This window comes from Cyrtonyx montezumae, unplaced genomic scaffold, assembly GCF_038088225.1.
Source record: "Cyrtonyx montezumae isolate F1298 unplaced genomic scaffold, pur_monq_1.0 scaffold_3, whole genome shotgun sequence".
Classification (NCBI taxonomy): Eukaryota; Metazoa; Chordata; class Aves; order Galliformes; family Odontophoridae; genus Cyrtonyx; species Cyrtonyx montezumae.
Genome location: NW_027072034.1, coordinates 96983055 through 97005423, shown reverse-complemented (window position 1 = coordinate 97005423; position 22369 = coordinate 96983055). Strand labels below are relative to the sequence as shown.

Genomic DNA, 22369 nt, shown 5'->3' with positions numbered 1-22369 from the left:
TGAACAACGGCAGGTAGTTGTTTAATCGCTTGTGTCAAGTGATCTTAATAACAGGTGTAGCTACTGCTGCAGTCAATTACATAAATTGTCCTGCACTCTTTCCTGGGTTCTTACTGAGGCAAAGCTGTTGGTATGTAAGACCTGCCTGAGTGAAGTTTGAGGTTTTGGCCTTATGACTGTCTTAAAAAATAGAGCTTAAATAAGCAGTGAGTGATGTATTCATGCTTTTACGCCTTCTCTGCATATCCCACACTGGCAAGAATTTTTGGTTTGCCTCCCCCCACGCATTTGTGAGAATACATTTTAAGTTTAATTTTAATATTCAGTCATCTGTAAGATGTCAATAACACTAAAGTGAGTATTGCCCTGTTTGAAATTGCCTGCTGGGTTCACCTAATCCTGCTTTGTCTGGTGCAGGGATAACAAGATCTGTGGGCAGCAAGTGCCTCTGCCTTTACTGTGCGTAGCAGCACTGTGCTGCTTTTTAGAGGAGGCTTCCAGGAACACAATGTGAGAAATACCTCACTGGGACTGAAAGCTCCCAAGCACAGAGAGCAAGCTTGGCATAAAGTCAGAGGTCAAAAAAAAATCAGATAAATACATCCTGTATATCATATCTTAATATATACATTACGTAGCCATCATGCATATTAATATCTCAAAAAATCATTTGCTAATCTGAAATATTTTGGTCCCTAATTGTGAGAAAACTAGAGCATTATAAAGTCAGATTTTAAGTTGTGAAAGTTTTGGTCTGAGAATGAAGTATTTGTGTTTTCACTGTTGATGTCATTAATAGGCCTCTAACAAGCTGTACACGAAGATGATTAGGCATGTATTGTTTGGTTTGGAAGAATTTATTTCAGGGTTTGGATGTTTGTTTGTTGTGTTTTGTAGTTGATTTTTTTTTAATTTGTGTGCGGTTTCTTGGTTTCTTGACATTTTCAAAACCATATAATGGCATCTGGTTTTTGCTGTGGAGTTGCATCATTTCAGAACAAACCAGTGTACTGCATCAGGCTGTCTCCCTGTGTATGCTGGGTCATATGTTTAGCATTAAGGATCAGTTTCTGTGCTTTCTTCATAACAGTTTAGCTGTCTGTAAGGAACTGGTAGTTAAAGTATGGCAGACTTCAGATAATTCTTCAGCCTCAGCCTCTGTTTCCACTGCCTTTGATCAGGGTATATTCAACTCAAATATTTATAAACTACCTTTTCACATGCTCCTTTTGATTTTCATAGATATGCTTATCCACACAAGTGGAGAATTAGATTTCTTATTATAGTTCCTGAGCATATAAACATTACTGTTGTAAATGCTAATCAATTTTGGACTGTGAGTGTGAGGAAATACAAAGACATGGGTCTTACTACAAAGAAAGTGCAGTTCAAGTGATAACAAGTGACGTGGAAAGGGTGAAGAAGACAGCTGTCAAGTACATCATGTTCAGGTACATACAAAGGTACATATATATATATGTCCATGTTTATTCCTACGGCTAAATTTAACATCCTTTCTTCGTCATATTAAAATTATGACTGTAGAAAAATAATCTTAAAAAATTTGAACCATGTGGCTGAACCTGTCTTACTGATGAGAATGAAAAGCAGCCAGAAACTGAAAGGGGTTAAGAAGGGGGTAGTATTTTTTCTGGATAAATTGTCTTAAAGTCATTAAAAACAAATTATTCAACCTTTTTACCAAAGAAAGTATATTTATTACTTTTCCCTCCATATGATTTTGAGAAGAAGGGGATATAAGAGCTGCAGAAACTCTCTCCATGCAGATGTGGTAAGTCACATTAAAGCTGCAGTCTGCCATTGAAGCAGTCACTGTAGGCTGAAGAGCATGACTTCATGAGGCAATGAGAAGGAGTTAGTCTGAGGTTGATTGCTTGCCTCAGAGTTTGCTTCTGGTTTGGTAAATAATGTAGGTGTGCTCAGGGAAATTCTCATCTTGATCCCACTTTATTTTGTAGCTACGGTTTTGGTTACCCTGAAAATTTGAGTCTGTGTGGCAATGGTGGGAAGCTAATTTGGTGGAATTGCTGTTACTGTATTACTTCCCCTCTAAAAATGTCTCAGAATGAAACCAACTGCTAAATTGGTAATCTGCAAACTCACAATATTTGCATGCATTTCTAACTGTGGCTACGAGAGAGAAAACTCCTGTTCTTGCACACCATTTGTTTTCTGTGTCATCTGAAACTTTGAGTTCTGAATCTTGTATTTATATGGAGAGCTTTAGTTTTTGGTTTACGCTAGTTTTTATTAAAGCTCATGTGAGACTTGGCTGTGAGAGCGCACCTCTGTCATTCGCTGGGACTATAAAGTATCATATTTATGTGAAAGAAGCAAGCCCAAATTGTATCGTGATATTCTGTTGGTGTGTTCATGTGTGGGGATGGTTACTGTTAAATCATTGTGGATTTCAACTGTAAGAGCCTCTGTGTTGCCTAAAGAGGAATTAGGATGCTTTTGTAGCACTGAAAGGATCCAAGAGAATGTTTTTTCTTGTACCTTCATTTTGCACTTGGCAGCCAATCAGGTGGCTGGGAATTGGTGGATGGCTTTTCCAAGTTGACAAGATGAGGTCATGTACATCCTCCATTGATATAGCTCTACGAATGGGACCAAACAGAAAATTGCACAATGGTAACAAAAGAAGTTGAGGGCACTAGAGATCATGCATGAAACATTCCTTCCATGTGTCCTGTTCTCCAAAGCAGAAGCTATTGATTTTTCTTCTAAAAAAAGCTTTCCCATGAAACCAAGACCAGATTTTTAAAGCAATCTCTATGGGGGATCACATTAGGCAGGGCTGCTGGTGATCTCTTGTCTAAATACTATGAGCAGTAAAAGTCATGTGGCTCTAAGAAACATCAAGCTTGATGCTGATCAATTGTGGCATCAGTCTAAAAGCAGCGCTGCCAGGGAAGATGAGATGAGATGGGGAATGAGATGGTGACATTGGTCTTGAGGAAATGTCATAAAACTGGAGATGCCTTGGAAAAACCTGCTTGGGATCTGAAAGTGTAACCCAGTGGTTTGTACCATTGTTTTTGATTCCTTCTTATCAGTGATCTGATTCTGTATGTCTACAGATGGATTACTTATACCTCTTTAGTTTAGGTGAGAGCGTTGCTATCCATTTACTTTCCTATTAGCAAACTTGCTTGCTTGCAAGAAAAAAAAAAGGAAATAAATAAATCCAGCGACTAAGAAAAGCAATACAATGATTATAAAAGCATTCCTGAATTACAACTGAAGACAAGTTATTCCTCTGCCTTCCTCCTATGAACAAGTTATGTGTTTTTTAAACCTCTGTGTCCTGGACGTAGGTACACTTTGTGGTAAAAGCATGATTTTATTTCTGCAAACCAGATAAGGGGAATAAGTGCATCAGTATATTTAAAAATTCACTTATTTCATTGGCACTGGTACCTGCTGGCCCTGATGGGACAGGGTTTCTGAGAAGGTTTACCTTCCTTGGGCTTTGAGGCTTACGTGTAGGTGTCCATTATTTATTTATTTAGAAATGGGAAATGCTTTTATTTAGGAAAAAACTGAGAGTCAGGAGCTTTATCTGTCTCTTGCTTTCCATGTATGTTTAATAATTTTGTTCTCTGCTGTCACTCCAGCTTACCTGGAAGCAATATATGTCCAGACTGCTTTTCAAAAGTGGTGAGTAAGTCTCCTTTTGAGGCTGACATGGGTGTGTGGGCACCTCAGAACCTGTGAAAATCAACTGGTGAAAATCCTTCACGGTTTTCCGTAAGAATCATACTAAAAAGTTAGTTAAAATTCCAAAAAATGTCAGCTTTATGGAGCTGCTGATTTTCTCTGAAATATAGGATCAGTGCAATGCACTAATCCTTCTTTCTGTTCTAGACTATACTGTGATCATTTGTAAAACTCCAGGGATGAGTGTGTTAGCAGAAGGTCTCCCTTTCTGCTTCCAGCAAGTTATCTGTTTGATGAGGGAAAAGAGGCTGCCTTATTTGCCAAATTCAGTTCTGAACTTGTAAGTAACATTTGATTTTAATGTGAAAAATCATGGTTATTCATATCTAGAGTTTTAATCACTTTAAAGAAAAAGATGTTAAACACAGATTAATTGAACCAAGTGAATAAGCCTAGAATGATTTCATCATGCAAGTTAGCTTGCTTAATGTGTGTGTGTGAGCAATAGGCAGACAGTTTTTACAGTTTTTACGCAGAAGGTTTCATGGCTGCAGAGAGGAGATGCGAGTGATGCTTGATGTTCCTGGCCCTGCAGAGAAGGAGGAAACTCCACTGGGGATTTTGGCTGCAGCAACAGCTGTGAGTGTTTGTTTGCTGCAGCCCCTCCAGACAGAGGTCAGGGCTTTGTGCACCCTGGCTATGGCTACCTCTTTGGAAAACAAGATCTACCAGGTCATCTGGGTGATTTTTGTGTTTTCTGCTCAAAAAATCACCACAGAGTGGCTTGCTATTGTTGTGCTATTCTCTGATATGGAACAGGAAATACCAAGTGCTGGTATGGGCCCTTTTATTTGAGGCTGAGCATGAGGGAAGAGGAGAGAAATGCTGGTCAGGAGCTTACAAAATGACTTCCATTCCAAAGGCTTGATATATAATGAAACGGTGGTAAAAGGGATTTGGGGATTGTTGGGTTTGTTGTTGCTGTTGTAGTAGGCACAATTAGTTCAAGCCTGACCCATCACACTGAAATGCTGCCACCAGTATCATTAGCAAGCAAAGTGTTGCTAACGAAGTCAAATGCACAGCAGAGTTCTGGCTCTTTAAGTGTCTGGACCAACTCCCAATATTAGGAAAGGAGTCAAACAGCCATCACTTCTCCTATGCTAACACACACCCCGCCATTAGCAGTCTGAAGGCAATTTTAATAAAATGCATAGCCCTGCTGAGCTGGTTTTGGAAGATAAATAAGCAATGCAGAAAAGAAGCTTTTGTTTAAAAGTAATTATTTAAACTATGTATTACAGGTAATTTTCCTTTAACAGTATAGCAAATGCTATCAGAATTTCAATAATAGCTTTGTGTTACTTATCTAGATAACATGATATTGTCATTTCCAGGAGCTTAAAATGCTGTTTTATTTTCATTTGTGTCAAATATAAGGGTAAATGGGACCTGAGTATATATATATATATAAATATGTGTTTTCTATAATTTTCTGTGAGCACTATTTTATTTTCCATCGTTTTATGGCAATATAACCATCTAATGATAGTTTCACAAACTGTGGGCTTGATTTATTGGCCCTGCTTAAAACAGTAGGGTGAGGAGCATCTTCTTAGTTTCTGTTTTGTGTAAACATGCCACAATTCACAGTTGACAGAAACATGATTCTTTGAAGAGCTTTGTCAATAACAACTGCAACAGTGTGGGAACTTCATAGTGTAGAAGCAGATGTAGCCAAACGCCGAGTGCTTCAGCCCATATGTAGCTCAGAAAAAGCAGAGGTGTTATTTTTACCTGTGAAATTTTCCATTTTCAAAAATTAAATGAAAAACTCATATTTTCTTTCTCCCAATGTTATTCTGTAGTGCAGACCTTTCAAATGATCGCAAAATGCGTAGCTTACCATAAAGAAGACGAAGTATCTAAAGGAGGAAAGCAACGACTACATTTTCTTGAAAAAGTAGCCCAAATTCAGACCTGAACTGTGCCTAAGCCCCAGCTGAATGTTGCCCTACAAAATGTCTATGGCCTTTAGAAATGTCTGGGTAGTAGCAAGCAGTCCCAGAGATTAGGTAGATTTTTAGTCCACTTACATGTGGCTATAGTCTGTCTGGGCCAGAGTTCCAGTTACCCAAAATGGAGAAAATAGCATTTCACAGTCTCACAGAAGGTTTGTGAGGATGCATGTGTTTAAAACTGTGATAATAGTATGATGGCTGCTCTGTAAGTAATGCCTCCTATTTTATTATGATGTCAAAGGTGAATGCCAGTGGTATGGCAGTAGAGGATGCACCTTCCCACCAATATTCTACTACATTTTGTTGATGTGGGATAGGTGGCAGCAGAAGGGAAATCTGACAAAATGTTACCTGATACGGAAATGTGTATGAAGCAAAGGTGTGACAAAGTGTGTGGCACTGAATTCCTCTATGTAGAACAGGTGGCACCCACTGACATTCATCAACACCTGATGGACCAAACAATGGATGTGAGCACAGCTTTATCTTAGAGACAGGATAATGCCAGGACCCATGCCAACTGGAAGACCATGGAGCACATTGGCAATCTTGCCTGGACTGCCCTACCACACCCACCATATAGTTCAGATGTGGTATTTTCTGACTTCTATCTGAAAGATGGACTGTGTGGGCAACATTTTTCTAGCAACAGCACCATAGCAGCTGTGAAACAGTGAGTTACCTCCGCTGGTGCAGGTTTATACGAGCATGTCATGAAGGCTCCTGTTCATCGCTGGCAAAAATGCTTAGCTAGTGGTGGTGACTATACTGCAAAACCGTGTTTTGTAGCTGATAATTTGTTCTATCAAACAGTGCTATTGTGCTCTTTGTATCTGTTGCAGTATTGATGAAAATAAATAGGAGGCATTAGTTTCAGTGACCTATGTATATGTCTGTAGCTTACATAGGTAATAGATCAACTTAAATACTTTTATTAAAAGTGGATATGGTAATTCATTGCTGCATCACAGCAACACTGTGATGCTTAGTGTTGCTGATATATGTGAAGGAAGTTAAGATCTTTTGATTAAAAAGTGATATCTTACTAACTACACATTGAGGGATGAAGAGGCTAAATAGGCAGAATAAGATTACTTCAAGGTTTCACTTAATTGTTTTCTTCCTTTAAGTAAAGAGCATTTCGGAGAGTATTTCTTTCATGTATGTGTGTGTGTACTGGAGGCTGTGATGGGTGCAGCGAGAACTCGGAGCTCTAATGGCTTAAGGGTTTATTAAATTGAAAACTCCAGTTTAAACATGGGAGCCAGGGGTGCAGTAGTAGAGGAAGAAGGAAAAGAGTGAAAACATGAAACTTGAGTTTGCTGCGTGAATTTGCTCACTCCATGTTTGAACCCATTTGTTTACATAGCTTTTCTTGCTGTTTCCGAGTGCTTCAAAGGTAGAAAATGCAAGAAAATCGAAGGCAATCAGAGAGGCTAAAGAAATATCTTGAGATGCAAAGCTCTCCAAAGGCAGCAAACAGTAATAATGCTAATAAAATAAAGGCAAGCCAGTTGTGTCACACACCAGAGTTTGCTCACACCAAAAGATGTTTGAGTCATGTTTCAAAAGCTGTTTGCAAATTTTCATTGTTGGAGCAGTTCAGGGCTACAAAGGCACCAGTGCTATAGCAGGGGAATGGTGTAGATGATCTCAGTTAGATTCATGTAATTGAGTCCGTGCCAGCCACTCAGGAGGCTGGAAAAGAAAGTGCAGCGAGTGCCCAGCCACGTTTATTTGCACACACAGTTCCATTTAATAAAAAAGAATGCAGTGAGAGAGAATAGGGGAGAAAGGAGTACAGGATTTACATGGCAGGATCAGGCCCAGTGTTTTGGCTTCCTATGGTGCATTGCATTGGATATGATTGTTAAGGAGAAAGGTTAATATTTCAGGTCCAGACCTCCAATTGGTGAATTCACCATATTCAATTTATGTCTTGTGCCTGCAGTATCAGATAGAGCACAGTGACTGTGGGAAACTGGCTCTTACACACTGAATTAAGTTCATGGGTTGAAAGCCATTTTCTTGACTTTCCTTCTCTTTTGTTAGTTATTGCCTGATCATATGGAGGCTACTTCTGGTAGGTTGCCAGCTCCTGTGCACAGGGAGAAGTCAATGAGAGAAGAGCATGCTCAGCATTTGTTGGAGTACAGCTTCCTTACTGGCAATTTGAGAACTTTCACATAGTTGTTTTTCAGAACCAGTTTTGATACTCTCGTGTTGAACAGCATTTTACAAGTGCTGCTATTGAGTCAGACTTTGCACAGAGAGAATAGTATTAAGTATTAGTGGGCATATCAGAAGACCAACAATCACTTATTTTTGGTTTTTGTTTTTTTCTTTCCATGTAAAGACTGAATGCTTCACATTTGTCCACCTTAATCTCTTCTTTTCCTAGAAATCTGCAGACCAGAGCATGTCTGTTTAGCAGATGCAATTCCAGAATTGACATCTACATTGAGAGCCGTTCTGTGTCTTAAATCTGCGTGCTTCTTTTTTTAATGATTGTTTGAAGGTTCACTGTCACTGAGTTAAAGCTGTCACATAACACTTCTCAAAGGTCTCAGAATGAATTGGTGTGTGTTTTGGAGACCATCTTAAAACCCAATGCCTAGTCCATATATACCCAATCTAATGACAGTAGTCTTTTTTGTTGTTGTTGTTGTTTTTGTTTTTGTTTTGTTTGTTTGTTTAAAATAAAAGAGAAGTGTAATCCTGGTTATTGCTGCTGAGTGGGCGGCCTCTTGCAGGGCTGCTGTGGGTCCAGGTCAGTGCCAGCCCTCCTCTTAGAGGCTGCAGGGCCCTCTCAGGAGAGTGGCCAGGAGCAGAGGGACCTGCTGCTGCCACCTGCTCTGTCTCCTCGTGGGGCTCCTCACGTTCCCTTGGGATGTGCATAGCAGGGGGCTGGCTGGGATCCCCACGAAGGACAGCCTGTGATGTGCTGGGCTGCTGCTCTCTGTTGGAGCTTTCACTGCTGCCATTGGGTCTGGGTGCTGATGTGAGGGTCCCTCGTGGGGAGGCTGCAGGGCCCTCCTCCTGCCCTCCAGACACATGGACGCCCTGGAGGCCCAGCTGCCTGTGCGTCTCCTCACCTCACTGGCTCACAACGGTGTCCACAAGTCCCTGGATGAGGATCTCTGCTCTGTCCCCCAAGGTTGGCCGCAGCAGCTGGGTCAGGTCCTAGCTGTCCAGCCCGATGTTACAGAAGTTTCTCAGGATCATGTTCTCCGCTGCCATTGCCTCCCACCACTGTTCCCAAGCTGTCTTTCAACTCCTGGCACAGCCAGTGCAGCACAGGCTCAAGGATCTCCTGGTGCAGCCTGAACAGGGCTGCCCAGTCCTCCAGCAGGAGACCGCCCACAGTATGCCCTTCCTCTGCCTCCACAGCCTCCTGCTCATCTGGCAGCAGCAGAAGGGGTGGAGGGGATGCTGCATGGCTGGGGGAGCTGTAGGCTTGAGTGCTGCCTGCCTGGAAGCAGGCAGGAACTGGTCGTCCACAGTTTCATGTTAACATGTTTCAGATATTGCATCCTTTTCTTAATTTGCTCTACCTTGTCTTCCTGCCCTCCTTTTACAGAACTATTCATTTTATATTTTTGCACAGGTCTTAATTTTTCCCTGTTTAAATTACCTCTAATTGTCTTGAGGTTACGTTTCCTCAGATTCTGCATCCGCAAACTGTGAATTTTTCACTAACACGTTATGCAGAAACAGTGTTCCTCATTGTCTGAGTTTTTGTCTTCTTGCTTCAGGAATGCTTGCTCAATCCTTCCCTCGTTTTTCTTTTCTGTAAGCATCACCCTTGTCTTTTTAGTTTGGAATCTCTTCCACTGTCTGTTTGGAAATATCTTTCTTCCTAGAATGAGAATTTTTCACTGGTGATCACTTTATCCAATCTCTCAAGTGGAGCAGAGTGGTTAGAACGAGATGGTCTTTAAAGGTCCTTTCCAACCAAACTGTTCTTTGATTGGTTCTGATTGATTCAATGATTGTATATTACTTTATGAATTATGAAGTGTCTGCTTCTATACTGCCGTTACTGTTTGACATAGTGAAGCTAGACTTTCAATCTATGACAAGTGAACATTGTTGTTCTGCCTTTTGAACTTACTCCTCATTTCTTGCAAAATTGACCCTTGCTTTGGTTTCTTCCATTTCTGCTGTTGGGATCAAGGTCACCTTTCAGTGCTGAGGTGAGTTGAGACAGAGAAGGCATTGCTGCAGCGTGGGAGCTGCTGCCGCCACGAAGCTGAGCTACCAAGGTGGCACCACTATTTGGGACTGGCAGGCAGAGACCAAAATGCCACCCCTTGGCTGCTGAGATAGCTTAAGATTTGTCTCCAGCAAGTGTCAGGAGCCAAGGTGCTGTCACTTGTTTTCTAATTTTAGTGGCAGCATTGGCATGGATGCTACCTAGACAGACAAGCTCCTCTCCTACCCAACCCAACCTCCTGCTGCCGGTTCTGGTCCAAGTTACTCAGCTCAATTTGTCTTCTGTTTTCAGGAAATGGTGTGCTGGAGGGAGAAGGGAAACCCCTACCTTTTTTTCCTAAGTCTTGTAAAGCTTCTGAGGATATTTCAAGGCAGTTAAACTCGTCCCTTGTACTAGCTGTCTGAGCAGCGAGTATTTATGGGGACGTTATTAGTAAGGCAGCAATTGATTTTTAAAGCCCATTTGATATAAAAGGTGCCTGTGCCAGTTCTTATGATACATGCATATGAGAAGTTCCTGCGTTTCCTGTGGCTTGGGTGCGGTTCCAGCACAGAAGCAGAAGTGGTTAGAGGAGTCCACCAAAGGGGAAGGAGTGGGTCTTTTCCCCCTCCACAGTGACTAAGGCATGTGTGATCTTAATACAGCATTTTTAGTCAGATTGTTCTGGTTTTGAGTTTCACTTTTTAGAAATAAGTGGTCAGTAAAAGGCATAAATAAGTAGTTTGAAATGGTTTTTGTATGTCTTTGCAGCTAAAGGCTGTGCCGCATTCACTGAGGCAGAGTGGCATGATGTTCAAGGCATTGCTAGCAGCGCCTTCAGCAGGGAGCTAATAATCCAGTTCCAGGTCAGGTTTTATTGGCACTCCAACTAGTTGTTTCATTGATCTCTGAGCACTTTGGAAAAGTAAATGTGGTTCAATATACAAAGGGAGACTGCAGAATGTTCCGTTAGCAGAGTGAGAAGATACTTCTCTCCAGAATGTAGCCCACATCTGGGGGTTCGTTTTGGTGATGCCTGTAAGCCACATGCTGCTGAAGGAAAGAGGCAGCTCTGCTCCCTTGCCCTTCTATTCCTGGCCACGTGCTTTCACAGCAGGCCCTCCTGCCCCTCCAGGAGCCTGGTCAGCAAGTGAAACTGGCAGAAACCTGGCTTTTGGAAACAGTGAAGTCTTTTTGGCTGGTTTAGCTCCAAGAATGATTTGCTAGTGAGAGAATCCAACAAGATGCGTCGTCTTAAACAACAGACACTAAGTGACTTTGAAAATATCTGCAAGGAGCCTGCAGCTGATAGCGTGGCTGTACTATTCTTCAAGAAGCCCACATTCAGATGCAGTCTGAAACTGAAGAGAGCCTATTGGTATACATTACTGTACTATTAGCATTAGCTTTTATTAATGTGTTTTTCATTCTTCTAACAACAACACACCAAATGTTTAAGTGTTCAAGTGTTCTGGATATTGTGTCAGTACTAATCAGAAGTACCCTTTTGTCAAATGTGGCTGGAAATGGACAACATAGGGCAGTTCACATTTATCACATATCTCAAAGGTCATTTCAGCTTTCTACACTCAAAAGCTATACTTGCTCCATCTTGCTTGATGGAGGATAAGTTCTGCCATTTTGAGCGGGGTAGTTTTTATTTATAATTGTGAATGTGTTTAGCCACATGGGGCTGTCAATCAGTGAGACGAAAGCCCAGTAGGATTGTTTCTGTAAGTGGTCTATTTCCCCCGCCCTTTCCTTCCAAATCAAGGACAGATGAAAGGTCATGATTAAAACAGTGATTTTTTCCTAAATTGTAAGTAACAGTTTGCAACTGTTTTTTTTTTTACCAAGATGTCAAAACTGTATTTTATCTTGGGGAAGGGGTGTGGGGGAAAAGAAAATTATAAGTTCTTGAAAATGTTGGCAATTTTCCAAATGGTTGTGTTCAAATTTATTTTAATTATTGTACTTGTGTCAGTTCCTAGCAAGGGGTAAAAGGGGGAAAATAATTCAGTGCAGTATTATGCAGCTATGGATTAAACAATTAATGCTGAACCTCTGTATCCTATTAGTACATTTGAATTCATTATTTCAACAAATTGTTTTATGAGCCAGTAACTAGTGGATTTAACCGTTTATTTTATAGTCAAAACAGAACAGAAGGATAATTGTCGTGCTGAAACACATCTTCACCTATATGAATCTATCCAAGGAATGAACCTGAGACAATCAGATAATGCAGAATATCACTGGAAAGTTATTTTGTCCCGAGGGTTTGGATTTCTTGTATGTGGTCAAGCAACTCACCATTTGGGAGGATTTGGGCAACTGCCTGCTGATCCTCACAACAGCTTCCCTTCCTGAAAGCATTGAGGGATTGGGCACATTCAGCGGATTCCTGGAAGGTGTCTTTGTTGGCATTGTATGTAGTATTTTTCTTTAGAGTATGTGATAGCCACTCATGAGTCAGAAATAGCACTGACTGACTGTGGCACATACGTAATTGCCAGAGTAAATACTTTTGTGAGCAATCTGTGTGCTCAATTTTGTTTGCAAGATATATAATTACACTGACCAAATAAAAAGATGTTCTGAGGAGGCAGAAGAGGGCAAATTATTTAAGTGCGCGAGAATGAGCATTTGGTTTGACATTACCAGCATTTCTCCTCGTAGCTAATGTTAGAAGTAAGCTGAGACCCTCATGTTACCCTAATGAAATTCTGGCTAGAAGTATCTTTGTAAATTTTGTATATTTAAATTTTTTTTTCCCTCAAATTAGGCATGAAATCAAGATGCTGTCTTTCTATATTGTTGGGAAACACATCTTGGTAAAGAAGGCAAGAGGGTAATGTAATCTCAATAGCTTCTGTTCTTCCTTTTAGTCCTTTTGCCAAAATTTCATTATTTCTTTTTTGTGTTGAATTTTTTGTTTTTGTAATGTGCGATAAAATGTGTTCTGTGTTCCACCACCGCAGGGGATGTGTGATCAGATAATTACTGTGTCACTGGTGTCACACTTGGTGCCAGTAAAACTGGGTGACTTCAGCCATCTTTGGGCTAGCACACAGTCGATCCCTTATGTGTGATAATACACAGGGCCCACGAATCAAGTGGAGCTGTGTATTTTAAGGGTGGACACAGTCATGTCTGCATATATTTTATAACTGCCAAAGTCCTCACAAAGAAGGGTCCTCTGGTATGTATGTAACCTCATGACTGTTTCTTGCTGTTTCCTTTCATTCTCCCATGCTGAAATTTTGTGAGTTTTTAATTTAAGTGAAGAGCTTCCATTTTTCTCTTCTTTTTTTTTTTTTCATGTGGGCAGATGAGCAGAAGATGATGCTGCCTACCTGCTTACAAACTATCAGGTTGGCTGAGAAAATTGACTGTTCTTTTTCTGTGAGTGTGTTGTGTTGCCGTTGTTCGCTGTTGTGTTTAGAAGTCAAACATTTCTTTGGGAGTCAGCTTAAATTGTAGGCAAATGCTGAAGCAAACTACTGAATGTCCATGGCACTGCAGTGGTCCATACCACTGACTCTGTGTTCTGCCACATGTCAGCTGCACACTGTTGTCTTACTTTCCAGTTCTGGGTCAGTCACATAAATGTCCACTGCCAAGGTGTAGAACTAAGAAGCTTGAGAAAACTATGCTCAGGGCTTCTCCAAAACATCTGGGGTAGATGTGGTCTATGAGCTGTTTGTTCTTGAGTAGAAGCAGCCTGATTCTGAAGAAGAGTGCTCTGTCCTTTTCTTCTACTTTGGTAGCCTGGACTCACTAAAAATAAGTCATTTTTAGCTTGGCTCTGTTAAATTTTATTTATTTGATGATCTCTTTCCAAGTGTTAGAATGAAATTTAGGGGATGCAGAAGGGAAGAAGGTTTGGGTGTCAGCTGAGTATAATGTTTTAGGGGCCCTAATTTTTCACTGTACACTGATAGTGCAAGAAAAGCATATGTGAATATGATGTTGGGAACACTTGCAATGTGTGTCTGTATAAAAGTATTAACACCAGTGTACTTACATGCATTTAAAAAGATAGGGAAAAAAGGTGAATTTTGTATGCAAGACCCTTTCCTTCTCTTTTGCTACAGGAGAGGGGAGGGGGGGAAACAAAAAAAAAAAACAAACAAAACACCTCTATTTGTTTCAAACCTTTTCTGTAACTCTGTGAAATGATTTATAGATGAGGTGTGCTATATATGAGGACTTCTTACTGACTACCTTGCCACTGAATTAGGGCCCTATTCTATTAAAAAAAAAAAAAAAAAGAAGTTAGCATTTTCTTTGCAACCAACCTGGGCTTGGATAGTGCGGAAGTCAAATGTAAATTCTTGCTGAATTGGGCCCTTATGGAGGTGGTGTTCAAACAGCCTGCAAGGAGAAGAGAAACCATTCAGCCTGTGGGCGCTGTGTGCTTCAGAGTCCTTCGATCATTTCTATAATTCTCTGAAAGCAAACTAATAAAACTTCCTATTGACTTGCACTTGTGTGTGCTTTGAGCATTTATTTTCAGTCTACCATCAGCAGATTAAAAATCAATTAAAATCCATAGAAACAGCTAAAGTTACATACACTTGTTTGCTGGTAAAGATTTTTAAAAAGATTTTACATTAATACTTGCTGTTTTGTATTACTGAAGATAATGAATCAGATTCAGACAGAATGTGTTCATCTTTAGCTCCTCAGATATATGTCTTTAGCTTTAGAGAAGTGCTGCTAGGAACCTCTTATCCTTTGCGTTTCTCTCCCTCTGTAGAAATAGGGGAATTTATGCAATTCATTTAACTGAAATTGAGACGTTGAAAGCTCTCCAATACTATCATGATGGATGCTACTGCAAATGCGCAGGGAAAACAATAATCTTAATGATAAAATGATAAGTTTAATACCAGTACATTAAAATGGAAAGTGAATTTTAGTCCTGCAGGTACAATAAAATAAAGGAGACTTTGATTTGTATTCCTGATTTTCCCTGAAAGCCTCAGAGATTCATCTGGGACTGTGCTGTGAATCAGAGGGAGACCTTCATGGTCTTAGAGATGCACTGCTGGGTCTAGGACATGAGACTCTGGCAGTGAGCTGCTAATGGGGGTTTCTAAGTTTGGTGATTTTTTTTTTCTTAGGTTTCCTTTCCGTCTGTTTGCTTCTCGTTCTGTGTGAGTCTAATCTGTTTATATCGTTAAACTGTCAAATATACTGCTGCTTTCACATTTTTCGTAGGTTCCAAAGACTATTATGCCATTGAATATCCATGATTATTGTTCTAATGTGTTATTGTTGTAATACATTTTTTACATGCATATTGGAAAGATACAGTCAAAACTGATGATTTTCTTTTTTGATTTGTGTTTTCTGTTTCATTTCTCAATGCAACATTAATTTTAAACAAAATTTATAGAAACTAGATGACTTCTGTGCATTGCAAGTGGTGTTCATGTATCAGCCACCAAAGACAATGCTGGTGATGCTAGGAAGGCAGAAAACCTAGTACTGAGAAATGGAGGGGAAAAAAAAAGCAAGAATGAAAGTAACCTGTGGAACCTGAGTTTGATCCTATTGTAGGGATGAGTGTTGTTAGACTGCTGTATTTATAGAGCATTATGATTCTGTTAGGAGACTACGGAAGAGCCTTCCACTTCAGAGAAGGGTCTGAATAACATAAAAGTAAACGAGGCCAGGCTTTTACACCAAATGCTGAAAGTAAACAAAACATAAAATGACAGTTCATTAAGCAAGCTGAATTTATCCTGTGGATGACATTTTATGGCAAAAAAGACTGGTGTGGTGTATTTGTAGACTTCTATGGTATACACGAGGCATATACACAACTTGAATTCCACTGTTCTTTTTTGGTTCTTTACTTTGCAACCTGAGTAATGTTTATGTGGAGGGGGTGGCACTAGAAATGCCATGCTGTTCATCTTACTGACTCCACATGCCTTGTTCTTATGAGAAACTCGTGTCCAGCTCTACAGGCTTCTGCCCTCCTCTGCTTACAGGACTGTAACTACAGGTTCCTTCCCTCGCATCACACTGTGAAGGAAGAGAGAACTGTCAGAATGATGCTCAGAATGTTTCCAGTTTTTCCTAAGCCATTTTCCCTGTTTCCCCTTCTCCTCCAGTGTATTCATGACTTGTTCGTACTGCTAATGGTTTTCTTCCTTTATGACGTTTTACTCAGTAAATCAGCTCTGGTCATTGCTTTTCAGTGGATGTTGGCAGTCCCAGCTTGACATTATGCTCTTTCAGATTGTCAGTTTTCCATGCTCCCTGTTTTCCCCCACTACTATCCTGCGGCAGCCCTCCATTACCTGCTTAATTATTTCCCCTGCTCCAGAGCTCAGAAATCCTCCTCTGTCCTGGTTCTACATGCTTTTCCTCATATCTCCCCAGCTCCTCATTCCACTATTGTTTCTACCATGCTAGTAACTGTCCTATTAATTTTAATACTTTTTTTTTTTTTTCAGCTGAAAATTTATTTTTTACTCTTGGCTGTGTTTGCAAAGATTCTGATATTTCCTGATGTTTGTCTATCTCCACATTTATATTGTTAATGCTAACAAATTAATTAGATAAAGTTCATGTAATAAGATCCCGAGGTTCTGTTTTCATTATTTTGTATGTCTCCTAAAATCTGTCAAAGATGTCTTTTGGAAAATGCACAAAAATACCATTGCTTTAACTAGTGCTACCATTTCATTCTTGGAATATCGCACAGCTTTACAGCTTTAAGGGTGGATTTGGTTACCTTTTTCTACGCTGAGCCCTGACTCATAACCAATTAGCATTACATATGTGCTAAACTGGTTTCTCAAACAGAGATACTTTCCTGAGATGGATTTTACATCACAAACATTCTCGCCAACTGAGATTGCTCATGTGCTGAGATATTTGATAATAGGATCACAGTCTGTCCTCCAATACAGTCCCATTGAAAAAGAAACAAAGCCAAAACTGATGACATTTTCAGCATTTTACTTGAACCCAAAGTGCTATATTTCATGATAAAGTTTCCTACATTTCTGAGTTACTGTAAAATAACATATTAACTTCCCCGTTAGAGCAATACACTCATTCAGTTCTTTCTCAGTATATCATTTCTCTTTTTAGATAGCTGACCTTTCTATAATTCTTCTAATTTATGGAATAGTACAATTTATCTTTTCTTTACACAACATCTTACTTAGGATGGCTGAAAGAGGGGGAATGAGGGTGATGGAGGGAATGCTTATATCTCATTATTTATTTTCTGACTCAGTGTTTAGTAATTATTTTCAGTATCATTTATTCTGTGGAAAGTTTTCCCATGTCAGGCATATTTAAAACATGTAATTGAGATCTCCAATTCTTTATCAGATATGATGCTTAACAAAGGGTGATCTACAGAGTTTATGGGAGTGAAGCTTTTTGAAACATTATTATTTGTACAAATGCCAAAACTTAAATATTCTCGTTTTGTTAAAAATGTAAATCTGACTTACCTACATATCCTTTTCCCTTCTTTGTGTGTGTTGTCTACAGAAATATTTAGAATTATTAGGTGTGTGCCAGGTTTTCTCATACTTCAAACTTGGTACTCTTAGTTTCAGGATATTGTAAGCACTAAAAGTTCTTGCAATAATTTATTAAGTACTGCTAGATATTGAGAGACGACTCATGGCTTTAAAGACTTTCATCTCAGACGTCCCTCCGTGCCTATAGATGGGATGTTGAGTTTGCCCTCTTTAAACAGGCACTACACTGTGCTGTTAAAGGCAGGACACTGGATGAGGCTGGCCTTTGGCTTTCCTTTGAAACAATTATGAAATCAGTACAGTTGGGTGTGTCTACTGTGGACAGATAGTTAATTTGGTTCCATACCCACCCTTTGTTCTTCATATGTATTTGAAATAAATGCATCCTGTCAGATGGGTAAATGATTGTACATACATACTTATGTACAAGAATACCCAAATCTTTCTATGAGTGTCTAAAGCATTACAAGCCTAGGAGGTCCTGACTAAGATTGCACATGATTCATCATAGATTTCTCCTCAATTTCAGGATTTCTTGAACTTCAAACTCATCAATAATTGTTTTACAGGTGTGGGCTCCAGAAAAGAGGTCTTTGAAAAATACATCAAACAACTGTAATACTGCTCTGAAAATGGTACTACAGAAGCTCTGATTATGAAATTTCTTCCTGCATATTCATTGCTCGTTCACTGAGAATGTTGGATCTAATAGTACTTAGGTTTTTTTAGCAAATATGTTTGGATGTTTAATTGAATGTATTGTTTCTTTGTATGCTAATGGGATGGAGATTATAGGAGAATAGGTATTCTTAACCTCTTTGCTGTAAGTACTGAATAATGCTATGTATGTTATGGTTGTGTATATGTGCATGTCTTGGGAGTAGGATGGGGGGATTATTTTTTCACAAAGAAGTGGAATTCCTTTTCACAGGGAATTAGAACTCACTCAAGAAGTGCTAATTTAAATATTGCTGGCTAATCAGACTTTTATAAAGCATTAATTGTTACTGTGTTTTGTGAACACTAAATACATTATCTTAAAGTATTTCCCCTGGGTTTTCTTGCCTCTTTCTTGCTATTATTCGTGACTTGGTCATAATTGATCCTCTGTACACCAGTGGTCAGGGACTTCTGAGGCTGCCCTGATGCCTGGTTTTAGCCATACTGCTCCACTCTACTGGGGCTTTTACCTACACCCTCATGAGCAGTAGCTGTTCACCATATGAACTGATTCAGCACCATAAAGCCAGCTGGCAATGAGTTTCCAGCAATCTTGTATCCTTGGTGATAATGGAGACCTTATTTGGTACCCCAGCAGCTGGGAACCTGGATCTTGCTGAATTTCAAAAACCTGGTAGCTAGCTCTTCCTAAACCCAAAAGACCAATGCAGAAAGGTGATGGAAGAAAAACTGCTTATCTTGGATTTTTAGGCAAAATCACTAACAAATGTTCAGCTCCAGGAGCTGATAAACTTCAGTCTGTTTGACGTGTGTTTTCAAGGCTTGATGCCCAAAGAAGAAGTTGACCTTTCGTTAATATTATTTTTATTATTTTATGTTAGAGGATGTGGAGAAAAGAGTTGGAATCAGTTGAAATTTGTTTTACATCTCCAGTGCCTACCAGCCTGAAAAGTTTGAATCTGATCGTAACTATCAGTCTCTGGGGGGGCTTCTTCTGCAGTTTTTCTCATTAGAGGTTTTTAAGCTGAGGTGATTCTTGGGCAGACCACCACAGCAAAAAGTTGTGCATATGAAGAAAAATGTATTTTAAAACTGATCACTGCAGCTGGCGCATGTCTTCGAGTTAAACAGTACTGTGGGCACTGCTCTATCCATGCAGGATTTGAAAAAAAAGTTTGAAAGAAATATGAGTGTAATCTTGAACACTGGTTATATAGCTCCTATTAACTTTATATGGGTTACTGATTATTCTGTTTCTAAGCTGGTCACTTCGATTAGCTTTGATCATTTGAAAAAAATCAATTCACTTTCCCGGTTTTAATTTTGATAATTCAAATTCACAGTGTTCTTCATCTGCTTTGTTTGATGCTATACATAAATCAAGGTTACAGACGAAACCAATTCATGAATGAAAAGTTTCAATTTTCTTTTCTTTTTTGGCTACAACTACGCAAAGAAATCATCATTTGGGCAACTAATATGCCTAAGTATCCTTCAAAAGGAACTGTGATATATTAGAGCTGTTCAAATGTCCTCACAAATCATTTTGCCTTACAGCTTTGATCCTGAAATATGTGAAATGATGTCTGATTTATGCCACTGATCCTTCTTTTAGATAGTTAAGTGTTCTTGCTTAATGTTATTAAATAAGTTCAAAGCAGCAAATAGGCCATCCTAGGCTGAGGACATTTGAAAAATAGCATTCTCAGCAAGCTATATGTGCCATATATATGTTCTTTAGTTATTTCCTTTGCATTTTTTTGTGTGTTCTGCAAGCTACTGGAAATTTCTTCTGCTCACATCCTTGGTTACAATGGCGCTGATTTCCTCCTGATAGCCTTCCTCTGGGCTTTGTTTTCTTTTTAGGTGATTGTGGGATACAACCTTGGGACAATATGGGAAAAGGGGAAAGATATCACAGTCTCCCTTAGTTGGTAATGTGCTAAAAGGGCTATGGAACAAGTTGTGTGACTCAGCTGAAGCAGTATGAGGAAAACTGTGAGGGTGTATATAAGCAGGTCAAAATCATACTCTAAGGGACAAACTAAGTTTGATTGCTTCTAAAGAAAAACTGTGCATACACTGAGTTCTGTCGTAGCAGGTAAAAGGAAAGAGGGAGATGTTAAAAAATTCCTGATTCTAAAATATATATCAGTAGAAATATTCCAAATTTGCATCAGATATTCTTACAACTAATCCTCTTCTGGTGGAAGGGCTGCATAGAAATCATATCAGCTCTAAATTTAGAAATGTCACACAGTTCAGGCACTAGATTTAGGGATTTCAAGATGTTATACTATCTTTATAACCAATCTTATTCTTAAGAATTTTCAGTATGAAATATTAAATCAGCATTTCCAGTCCTTGGTGAAGCAATGAGAATTATCTCAGCCACAAACTACTGAAGGAGATCTACTACATGGAGATAACTTCTTCCCAAGACTAGAAATGCCAGCCCTTAAACATCAAGCTTTCAGATGTAAGGCTGGGAAAAAAAAATATTCAACACTAATTTGAGCATGAAACATAATCCTAGTGCCCCTCTACTAGTTGTGTAGACTTTCACGTCTAGATTTGGGAGTTGAAAGTTGACATGATCATCTTGTCCTTGCGTGCCTGCCTTCTCAATTGGTTTTATGTCAATCCTGGTCTATATTCTCTAGGATTACAAATGTAACTGTGTGCAATGGCTTCTCTGGAGACAGCCCTCTTTGGTTTGTAACAGTGATGTTTCTTTCTTCCTAATTCTTTGTATGTGGATTGTGTAAACTCTATTAGAGGTTCTTTCTGGAGCTGGCTGCTATGAACTGATTGGGGTTATTTCCCCTTTGGCTTTATCAGACCAGTGGGCTGTTCCCATCTTATACATGTTCTAGAGATTCCTGATAACGTTGTGATAAAATACAATTTCAGATGTTGGTTACTCATATATTTAGGCTTTTGGTTCCTGTTATCTGGCAAGCTTTTCACAGAGGTTGTAGAAATGTCACGCGAGTGCTACAAAAGAGAAAGTGTGCAACTTACTATCAGTTTGTGTAGCTGCTACTCTTGTTGGTAAGATGATGAGGCAGTGCCCAGTACTGGTTGTTCCATCTGCACATAATTGGGCCATCTCCTCCTTATGCTTCCTCTCTCTGTGATAATGTTTAACTTGAATGGTTCTTTGACCTATGTTGGTAGCTGTTGAGTCCATCTCTTTTTCTCAGTAAATTTGCACCTTTCAAAAGCTGATGTAGAAGTTTTAAGTTTTGTTTTGCATATAGGGTTACACTGCTAGCCATTTTCATGTCAGGAAGTTGTGAAAGATAATCTCTATGCATGCTTTTTTCTTCACTTTTCTGAAAAAGCACTCTTTATTCACTATTGAGCTTCCCTGTAGGTTCAATCCTCAAAAATATGGCCATCAGGTTGTTTTGGAGTGAAGGACAGATGACTTGCTGCTAGGTGTGGTATTAAAGCCACTGCTTCTTAATACTTACCAAATTCAAGATTAGACTTCTCCCCAGGTCCAATAACATTACAGTAGTGAATGGAGAAGCAGAGGTTTGGTGGAGGCAAGAGGGCATCTGGCTGAAGTCTATCATTATAACATAATAAATTTCCCAATTTTTTTTCTTTATCATTTTTGTCACGGATATACCACTTATAAAGTTTGCAGTCTTCAAGTGATTTGTCTGGTTAGCTTCCACTTAAAAAAAAAAAAAGGCAGTCAAAAGTTGTAATGCAAATATTTAAATGTTATGCAAATACAAAAATATTATTAATTAAAGAATATGTATATTTCTACGTACTCTTACTGTACTTTTAAATAATTTCCTGATGAAATCTGTGTAAATTGGAGAGCAGTTAGAAGCTTACTGGTTGATTATTTTGGTGGCAGTATCTGCTCTTCTTCTTGCCAGTCATCTAATTTTCCTCTCACTTGCTTCAAAGAAGTTATTAATGTGGTACTCAGGATGTCTGGATTGATAGTCATTCAAAAAAGTGTAATCACTGTTAAATCATTTGATGTCTGTGTCACTTAGAGTCATGCTGGGGACCTAAAATCACAACTCTTACTTCTGTGCTTATACCTCTGATAAGAGAAGGAAAGGTCTGGGTACCACCACAGCTTGAAAAAGGAGGGCAAGACAAGAGGTGCTTTGAGGAATTAAAACAAACGCTTTTCTCTCTGGTTTGGTGGAAAATACCACAGTATTTTGGCTGTGTTCCCGAAGGGTGCAATATGCAATTGTGTTTTCACAAAATTTCAGTCTCTTATGTTCATG

General features: G+C 39.3%; 1 protein-coding gene across 2 annotated transcripts in view; it reads left to right on the top strand.

The window, feature by feature from the left end:
• SOX5 (SRY-box transcription factor 5) overlaps positions 1–22369 on the top strand; it is a 621758-nt gene that overhangs the window by 177670 nt on the left and 421719 nt on the right. The gene's annotated exons all lie outside the window — the stretch shown is intronic.